Here is a 10,527-nt window from a genome sequence, read left to right on the forward strand (position 1 = left end):
AAGAGATCTCCAGAGCTTATTCACCTTGCTCAATTAAGACTTTATGCCTATTGATTAGTAACTCCTGTTTCCTCCTCTCCCCCGTCCCTAGCAACCACCATTCCACTATCTGATTCTATGACTTTAACTATTTTAAATACTTCATATAAGGGAATCTTGCAGTATTTGTCTTTCTGTGACTGGCCTATTCTACTTAGTACAATGTCCTCAGTGGTCATCTGTGTTGTCACACATCACATAATTTCCTTCTTTTTAAAGGCTGAATAGTATTCCATTTATGTATATAACACATTTGCTTTATCCATTCATCTGCTGATGGACATTTAGGTTGCTGCTCCACTTCTTGGCTATTGTGACTAGCACTGCAATGAACATGGGGGTACAGGTATTTCTTTAAGATCCTAATTTCAATTATTTTAGATAAATATGCAAAAGTGGGATTGCTGGACCATATGGTAGTTCTATTTTAAATTTCTTGAGGAAACTCCATACTGGTTTCCATAGTGGCTGCACCATTTCGTACCCCCACCCACAGTGTGCAAGGTTTCCAATTTTTCGACATCCTTGCCAACACTAGTTGCCTTTTTAAAATAAGAGCCCTCCTGACATTGTGACTGTCCTTGCCTCCCCAAATATTGCTCACACCATTCCCTTCACTTATGATGACCTTTTTCATATTTCATCTAACTAACCCCAACTTTATAAACATTGCTTGAGCACTTTTTTGGGCCAGAGCCACATCAGATATCAGTTCCTTTGTGAACCTTTCTCTAGCCCTACAGACACTGGATCCTTACAGAATTCTTTTTCTTTTGTATTTTCCTTGTGGAACTTCAAACTCTCCACAGGCAATTTTAGTCCTCCATTAACTCATATACTTTATAAGGAAAGAGATCATATCTTTGTATTCCTGCAGTATTCAGCACAATGCTTTCTTCATAATGTGCATTCAATAATTTTGTGTCAAATAAATTCAGATGTGCAATTAATGACTTACACTCACGATTCCAATAATCTCCCCGACACATTAATCCTACAGTATCCTTGCTTTCCCCAAGTTCATCAAGAGGAATGTGCCCTTTTTCACCCCTCTGCTGGGAAGACAGTGAGGTTCTAGGAATGCCATACGCCAGCAGTACTAAACAGGGCATATGTGAGCAATAGCTAAAAGGGCATGCTATTTCAGAAAAAGAAGCAACACCAAAGCTGTAGAGATTACCAGATGCCAGAGCCAGAGCCAGAAATGCCATATGCCAAAAAACTGAAGCCAGAGGTGTGAGTGTGGCATCATGCAAAGGATGAGAAAAGCATGTAGGTCTTTGGAAAATGTGATGTCGAGAATTTCCTGTGTAACCCAAGCCCAGCACCAGCATCATTCTCACAGAGATATGGAGGTTGTGGAAAATCCTAAGACCTGAGGCCTCTGTGTTTGGGGCAGCAGAAATCTACCTGGAAATAAAAGGCTGCCAGAAAGTGGATGCTCAGTGGGAGATGAAAAGACTGAAACATTAGCAACACCTTTAGTTCATGGAAATAACACTAATTTAGTGAGAAGGGGGAGCAGAATTTGTAGAAGAAAAAACAACAGCTCCACCAAGCCATAGGTAACCAATAGCTCCTTTTCCCTGGAGTTGAAAGCACGTGCGATGAACAGCCCGGGTAGCTCAAGGGCTAAGAAGCACATTTGGGGCTTGTTACTGTTAGTATTTGAAGGTGATAGCTGACCTTGTGTTTCTCATTTCTGGAATAAGAACAATATTTCTGAGAAAGATCATGGAATGGTAGAAAGATCACAGGCTGTGGGGCAAATCAATATCTGTTCAAATTCTAGCCCTGTGAGTATTAATTGTACCTTGGACGAGCTATTTTTACCCTCTAAGTCTCGGTTATCTCAACTGTAAAAGAGGGGTAATCATGCCTACTTTCCAGAGAGGTTAGAAGGATAATAATAATAGCATTTACTAAGTGGAAGGCATTATGTCTCATATTATCTCATGTGTGTTCCCACATAACCATCTGAACTAAGCTGTATATTAGCTCCCCCATTCTACAGATGAGGAAACTGAGACTCTGAAGAGTTAAGTAATCCTTCCAAGTTCATACAGCTAGTAAAAGACACAGCTTGGATGTAAACCCAAATCTGGATGTGCTCTTGTTCCCTACAAGCGTCAGCCTTGCTAGAGACCATCTTTGAAAGTAGTCACATCTTATCCCGAGGCATGGGAGTGGGGATAATTGTCAGCCTATTCCTTTTTCCTCTGTTGTTTCCAGACCACTGTTCTTCTGCCATATCCCAAGAACCTTGTACTATCCTATTCCCAGCTCTCTTGCTCTATCTAGCAAAAATTTTGGTTATTAGACCCTATACTTGCTTTCTCAAGGCCGTGGGATGTGTCTTATTCCAGTAACTCAATAGTAGTATAGTCATAACAATAACAGTAACTGTACCTTACTTTTATTGACAGCTCACACTGCACTAAAGTGCTCATATACATGAGCTTGCTCAATCTCCACATCAACCCTGTGGGGTGGGTACTATTATTAAGTAGATAATGTATGTTAAGTCCCTGGAACAGAGTAAGCTCAATAATTGCTAGTTCTTAGTGTGAGTACTATTTTTCAACAGGTCCATAAAATGAAGCCCCCGCAGAAGAGATAGGCAATCTTTCTTTCTATTAAAAGAAACTGTCGCCCTCTTACAGCACTAAACTATGTTTTGTACCTTTATCTTGCATCTAACTACCATTTCAGCATTTTATTTAAAAGAAATAATAATAATAATAAGGGAGAAATGTGGGATTCACATATAAATCAAGTATAAAAATCAAACAAATATTCATATTTGACCTGATTGTTTATAGTTCATAATGCATGATCAAAACCGAAAGTTTCTGTGATGACTGCCCTTGCACTGTTCACCATGTAAGAACTTATTCACTATGTAAGAATTTGTTCACCATGTAAGAACTTGTTCATTACGCTTCAGAAGATTGGAGACTGTTGAGAATTAGGCTTGGCGTTGATTAATGATTGTGCATTGAGTCCCCTATACAGAATTTTATTGTTGTTAACAACCATTTGATCAATAAATATGAGAGATGCCCTCTCAAAAAAAAAAAAAAAAAAAGAAACTGTCCCAAAAGGGGTTAAGAAAAACGTGAAAAAAAATTTAAGTAGGTTAAGTTTTATGGGCAAGAAATCCCAGAAATCCCATTCACTTGCTTTTACAATAAAAGGTAAAACTCTGTTCAATAAATAAAAGTGAATAAAGGAAACTTTGCTTCCATTTTATGTCTAAGTAAGGGAGAGAGGAACTGAGGGGAAAAAATGCTCAAAGAAAGGGGAGCTTTCAAAGGAGAGGGCTCTAAATGTTCACAGCTAGAGACCTTGGATTAGATGGGAGGCAGATCAGAGAGAGGAAGCAGCCTTTTAGGGTTCTGGGTCTGGGCAATTCTGAGAAGCCTGCACAACCTACAGATCCTTCTCTTTACTGGAATTTCGGGGAGTTCATGGCCTCTGTGAAGCCCATCCCTGGCACTCCTTCTCCAGGAAGAAAGGAAGAGGAAATGAAATCAAGCCAGGAGAGGAGGAGAGAAACAAAGAAGAAAGAGACAGAAAAAAAGAAAGATAAAAAGCAGGCAGTAGCATCTCTCCATCTCAAAGGCCATTCAGGGCATCAGGCTTGCCTTTTAACACCCAGAGGTCCCCTTCGAATTCACACAACATGCATATTGGACTCATCTTAAAGAAATTGTCTGTTGTATGTGTGTGAGTCAGTGTAGGGGGAAAAGGGTAAGATCTCAGAAACTGCTTCAAGTCATAGTAAGTTAAGCCCAGAGTCACATCTAAATGATAGGTCAAAGGTTTCTTATCTTCGCACTGTGATTAAAAAAATAGCTTCTCTTTTTTGCTCTTGATTCATCTCTGTGGCAGTGGAAATAGAATGATTTTTCCCAATCTCTTATTTTCAATTCAAGGCTTTGGTCACTTACCTGCTTTACCTCTCTGAGAAAGCCTAATACTGTGATGGATTCTAAGACTCCCTGGGACTCTCTAAGCACTAGAACTCACGTGTTCTTGCAATTCAGTGATCGAGAATGAAAACAGGAGAATATTTATAATTTATAAGTGAACAATGAATATTAGTGATCAGAATATCAAGGCCTTGAACTGCTACACGGAAAGCCATTGCCTTTATATGTTGTGCCTGAGCAATATTCATAAATCAAGGTAAACCTTTTCTTTAAATGAAATTTTATTTTCAATCAGAAAGAGCATCTGCTGGGTGAGAAATTTTCTGGAAGGAATGGAATTTTACACCTGTCACAGAGACCATTCCCTGTTAGTCCTTTTAAATTAGAAAAGGTTAATTATTTCATGTCTTGATATAACGACTTCACTCAGGTTTCTTGTGAAATCTGATTAGAAGACAAATGCCTGATTGCTGGCCTGATAGAGATCAGCATTGTGTCTTGTGCAGCTGTGGCGGTGTGCCTAAACTGAAAGAAGAATATATGTGGTGTTTGGGAATGAGGAATAGTGAGTTCACATTAAAGAGCTTATAGAGTTGGCATTAACCAAACATACATTACTGAGGCTTATTCTTTGAATCTGAAATTTTAAAGATGAAAATCTGGAAATAACTCAATTTTAGGCATGATACAAACCAATCTTATTTAGACCATATAGGGTATTTTTTGTTTGTTTTGCAACACAATAATTTAACAATTGAGGTTAAAAGGCTATAAGGCTCTATGTATTGCTTCCATTTCCAGAATTACAGGAATTTGGGGACACTTCTCCAGATGATGTGGTTCCCATGGCCCATCAACTTGCAACCCATGTTGGCATGCTCTTCATTTTCCTTCCCCCTTGCCAGCTGCTCAGTTGGCCACTATATTCAACTTTGGCCTTGTGTCTACAATACATACAAATAGCCCTCCCTTCAAGGGCTTCATTAATAGCTTTCAGCATCTGCTCACATTCTAAGCATTGAGTACTAAATCCAGAGAGGGCCTGGCATATGGCTGCATTGTTCTCCTTGTAGGAAATGAAAAGCAGAGGAATGAGCCCTCAACCACTGAACTTTAAACTTCCAACCACTGCTGGCTTAAAACAAAATACTTAAATAGCCCCTTTTGTTTACCTGTGTGCATGTACATGAGTGTGCACACAAGCATTTGTTTGTAAATGAATAAAAAAAAGATCTGAAAGTATTCACAACAAATACACATCAATATGTTAATAGTTATCCATGAAGACTGGGATTGGGGGTGATGATGTACGGAAATGTCACAGTTTATACAATATAGGTCTTTCTGTATTGAAGGTTTTTATAGCAATTATGGAATATTTTTCTTATTAAAACAAAAACTAAAATACATATAAACATAGAAAAAAGTTAGTGGTGACTCACATTAAAGTGTTTAGAATTGTTACCTCTGTACTATAGGATCAGAGAGAAGGATTTTTGCTTCCTTACATATTGTATACATTTTAAATGGCTGACTATAGGCATTTTCATATATATGTAACACTATGGAATTTTTAAATCAAACTTTTCAACTACATTAAGAGGAATCATAGTTACAAAGAAGTGCTATAGACCTCATGAACTGTGTTAATATCTATTACTTGCATGTATTCATTTGGTACTCCTGGACTAGCACTATGATTTTGTCTAACAATTTCTGTTTCATTTTCGCATCATCATTGAGGGATTTGAGGTTAAAACAAATCATAGTTATGAGTCTTGGCCTGAATGGAGCAAGTTGACAAGTGAAGCATAAACTTTCTGTGCATTCTGTAGAATGTAAGCTTCACGAGGTCAGAGATTTTGTCTGCTTTGTCCACCGCTACATCCCCAATGACTAGCATTTCTGTCTGGCATGCAGTAGGTGTTCAGTAAACATTTGTTGAACGACTAAATGAATGAATGTTCAAACCCAAAGACAAAGTGAGCCACTCGGAGATCTATATGGTGAAAGAGCATGGGCTATGCCATGTAGATGGTAAGAGGAGAAGAGTATGGTTTAATGAAAAGAAACACCACTGAACTGGAGAGCCAAGAGACTTAGCCCTAACTGACTGGTAAGTGACCCTGGACACGTCTTTTCCCATCTCTGGAACTTGATGCTCTCATTTGTCAAGATTAGAATAAATCTACAGAATGCAAACTGTTTATAACAATGGCCCCGTATTACTTAAAAGAAAACCAGATCTTGTAAAATAGCTACAAATGTACAGATTCATATAGTGTCTGAGATGTTCACGTGGTGCTAATGATGGTTATTTGTGTTCTTTTCCATTTCTTTTCACTTTTCTCAATTATTTGAATATTTTATAATAATTTATCATTTTTACAAAAACCGATACCATTGTACTATTTTAAAGTGATGAGCAGCCTATGAAAATACAGGAAACAAAAGAAGTATTACAATTACCCAACAAGATTAAAGGGGAGGCCCAGAGGGCTGCCATCCCTCCTGATAGGATCAAGCTTCTTTCAGACTTGACACTTCTCTGGAGATGAAGAGGGGGCCCAGTGGTTTGCATGCTCCTAGTGAGACCACCACTCCACCTCTCCCTATAATCCCTGTTATCAATGTGCTGTGCACTACATAAGACACCAGGTCCAAAAAGATGCTGTATTTCAAACTGACCATCTACCCCCAAGTCAATAGTCAATAGATCATCCAACCCATCAGGCTCTAAATGCCTATTTATGTCAGTCCTTACAAAATGTTCAAATCACCTAGATCATCCACTAGCATTCACATTCTTTTTCACACAGAAATGAGTTCCTATATCCCCTAATCTGACCCAATCTGCGACCCCTCCCCAAACCTCCCAAACCCTTCTATCCTGCTCTCTGGAATATCCTGATATCCTCAACTTCTCCAAAATTTCCCTTGAACTTCTCTCTTTGTCAAAACCTTGGCTCCCCTCTGAGGACACTGCTTCCTGCACACCCCTCTCAAGTGGTGGCTATTTTTTCTCATAACCAATGTACCACTGGGCCCAGAGGTGGGGTATGTGTTCTTGCTCCTCCCTGGCACTCTCTGTCAGTGGGCCCTCCTTAAACCTTCTGGCCCAACTCCTTTCACTGTGCTGTCAGACTATATCACCGACTACACCTTATTGCAATCATCTACCCCCCTTGTGTTCAATCTCCCTTATTCGTTGATGATTTTAGCTCATGAATCACTGTCTCTTCACAGCTGTCATGTAACCATTCTTGGAGATGTCAGTATCTATACGGAGTCTGCATAATACATTGTCTACATTGTAAACAATCCATGTAATACTCTGACCCCTCAGTTGCTTTTACTCCAAAGATCTTGTCCTGTTACCAACATCAACCACCAATACCCACACTTACTTTCTAGACCTTATCATAACAAATTACCTCTCCACCTAAAATATCTCAGTTTTAAACACCCCACTCTCTTCTCTTTCTTCCTAACTCTAATACCTCCACTCCAACAATCCTCCCATCCCTAACCATTTTTTTGCTCTCCATTACCTCCCTCATATCCTCATTCCCATATTTATCCAACTTAGATTCCATGGTTTATTATTATAACCACTGCTTGGCATCCATCCTCAACTCCCCAAGTCCCTCTCCCACCATCAAAATTACGTGGAAAAACCTGAACCAAGGTTAAATTCGACTCTCCATCTTCTCTACATCTGCATCTCAGCAACTGATCTTAACTGGATCAAGTTTCGTTTTAAGCTTTACAACCTCAAATTGTGCACAGGCAATCACACTCCCTAAGAGTCACTCCCAAATTTTTGTCTCGAGCTCTGAACTCTTTCCTGAATTCCTGGTTCATATAGTTAACCGCCTACTTACTGGAAATGTTCACTTGAATATCTAACAGGCATGGTGGTAGGCCTCATTCGCTACTCACTAGGAAAGCTTTCTGGCTCTACCTTCAGTGTATATTCATAACAAGATCAATTCTTACTACCGGATTGCTGCCATTCTGTCCCAAGCTCCTCTTATCTTGTCCCTGGATTACTGCAATATCCTTCTGCCATGGGTTAAATATGTCCCAGGAAAAGATATGCTGAAGTTCTAACCCCCAGTATCTCAGAATGTGACCCTAGTTGGAAATAGAGTTATTGTAGATGTAATTAGATAAGTCAAGATGATGTCATACCAGAGTAGGACAGGCCCCTAATCCAACATGACTGGTGTCCTTATAAGAAGAGGACAGAGAGACAGGGAGCAGATGGACATGTGAAGACAGAGACACAGGGAGAAAACTGGATGACAACAGAGACACAGATTGAAGTGCTACAGCTGCAAGCCGAGGAATTCCAAGGATCAACAGCCACCACCAGAAGCTAGCAAGAGGCAAGGAAGGAGTCTAACTCAGCGACTCAGAGGGAGCATGGCCCTGATGACACTGGGGCTTCAGACTTCTAGCTTCCAGATCTGTGAGACAACACATTTCCTTTGTTTTAGTCACCCAGTCCGTGGGACTTTGCTGTGGTCCTAGAAACGAATATGCCACTTAACTGGTTTCCTTGTTTCTGTCCTTGACTACCCACTGTCTAGTTTCACCATAGCAACTGGAAAGATACTGTTAAATCTTTGAGTCAGATCATGCCTCTTATCTGTTCAAAACACTGCAATGGCACCACTTTTCATTCAGAGTAAAAGCCTTGCAAAGGTCTATAAGTCCCTATAAAGTCTGTTTTTTTCTTATTAATCTGGCACCTTCCATTACTCTCCCCATCATTCACTCTATTCCAGGAGCACTGGCCCACTTTGCTGTCCCCCAAACTCCCACACAGGCTCCCTTCAGGTTTCTTCCCTCTACGTTCTCTGTTGTGACAGGAGCACGCACCCAGGGCAAATTCCCATAGGCTTGCCTGGCTTTAAGCTGTGTGGCCCATATGTGATTTGGGGCTCACTTTCTTATACAATTTTACATAAGCAGGTGCATGCAGACCAGAACCGAAGCTGAGGGCAGTCAGGGTGGAGGAGAATAGTGTTACGAACTACCTATTTGGGAAGGCCAAATAGCTTAATGGTTAAATGATATGAGTAGTGAGAAGTGATCTTATTATGAATATATGTTGAAGTTAGAGCTGAAAAGCTTTGCTGATGAATAAACAGTGAGGCCTAAGATAAACACATGAATCAAAGATGACTCCAAGGTGTTTGGCTTGAGGAACTGGTAAATCCAATAGACCTAAGTTAAGTGATCAGCTCACTTAAAGGTGAGAAAAGGAAAATGATTTATCTAATTTTAACGTTAAAACCTCAAAAAATAACCCCCTCATATGTAAAGTGAGAAAACAACAGTACTAACCACACTGAAAATAACAGTGTTAACCACACTATTAAATCAGATGATTCATGCAGGATGACTTACTATGATTGCCACGTAGTAAGCATTCAGTAAATATCAGCATTTATCATTATGATTAATCAACGAAATTTAAAAGAAGTGTAAATATGGCAACTGACATACCAACAGTAATCATTGGTGTCTTATTCTGGTATACCCCAGAATGAGCTAGCCTGGCATTTGAATAGACATATTTTCCTTTAGAACAAGTTTGGGTTTAAACACTTCTTAATGAAATTCACATCAAATATTTTTGGAATCCTAGGATTTCACCAAACACAGATAGGAAAATGTTTGTTTAGGTGTCTCTCACTGCTGATACCCTATGTCTCAATGATGTGTTTATCACAGCAACAGTGACCTGGCCCAGTCTTGGGTCTGGCAGTGGCCTTGCTTCATGGCCAAAGTTAACCTAGCAAGTACTGCCAGCCCAGAACCTCTTCAAATAAACCCAGCTCCTGCCCCCTCCCATACACCCTGATATCGGAATTAATTTGTCTTTCAAAAAAAGGAAAAAAGACATCAAACTCACCAAAGAAAATTTTTCATTGATAAAAATAAAAATCATTCAGGGTGATATATCTAGACAGGACCCCTGATATGGCAGAGAAAACTGAAGAGAGAGCCTACAGATTCCAAGATGGTCTGTGCTACCACCTAGAGCAAAGAGGGAGAATTGGACTTAAATAGAAAAGACAGCATTTTGACAACCATGATGTTGACAACAGTAGACCCCACATTTTCTCATTCTAAAGTAAAGTAAGAAGACATAAGATAAATAAAGAGGGTACCAGGATACAATGCTGGTGTCTTAAAAGATGTACGGACGTTTATTTGAATTTTTGTTTCTTAGATTTCAAAAAATGTTAGGATATTTTATAGTCAGAGCTTTCTACGGTCTTTGATTGAAGTGCGCCCTCTAGTGACTCCAGCCATGACTTGCAAGTGAACGGGCACCTGAAGTCTAACACTCTAACTTGAGCAATTTCAACTTTTCCTCTAAAGCTGAAAAAAAGGAAAATGACCTATCTGATTTTAACTTTAAAAAAACCACCCACCCTTCAAAAGCTTATAACAACAATTCAGTTTACTACTATAATTCTCTTTTTTCAACATAGAGGAAATATACCCAGTGTTAACAGTGTCTTTGGGCAATGAC

This window comes from Manis pentadactyla, chromosome X (genome assembly GCF_030020395.1).
Source record: "Manis pentadactyla isolate mManPen7 chromosome X, mManPen7.hap1, whole genome shotgun sequence".
In the NCBI taxonomy this organism is placed as follows: domain Eukaryota; kingdom Metazoa; phylum Chordata; class Mammalia; order Pholidota; family Manidae; genus Manis; species Manis pentadactyla.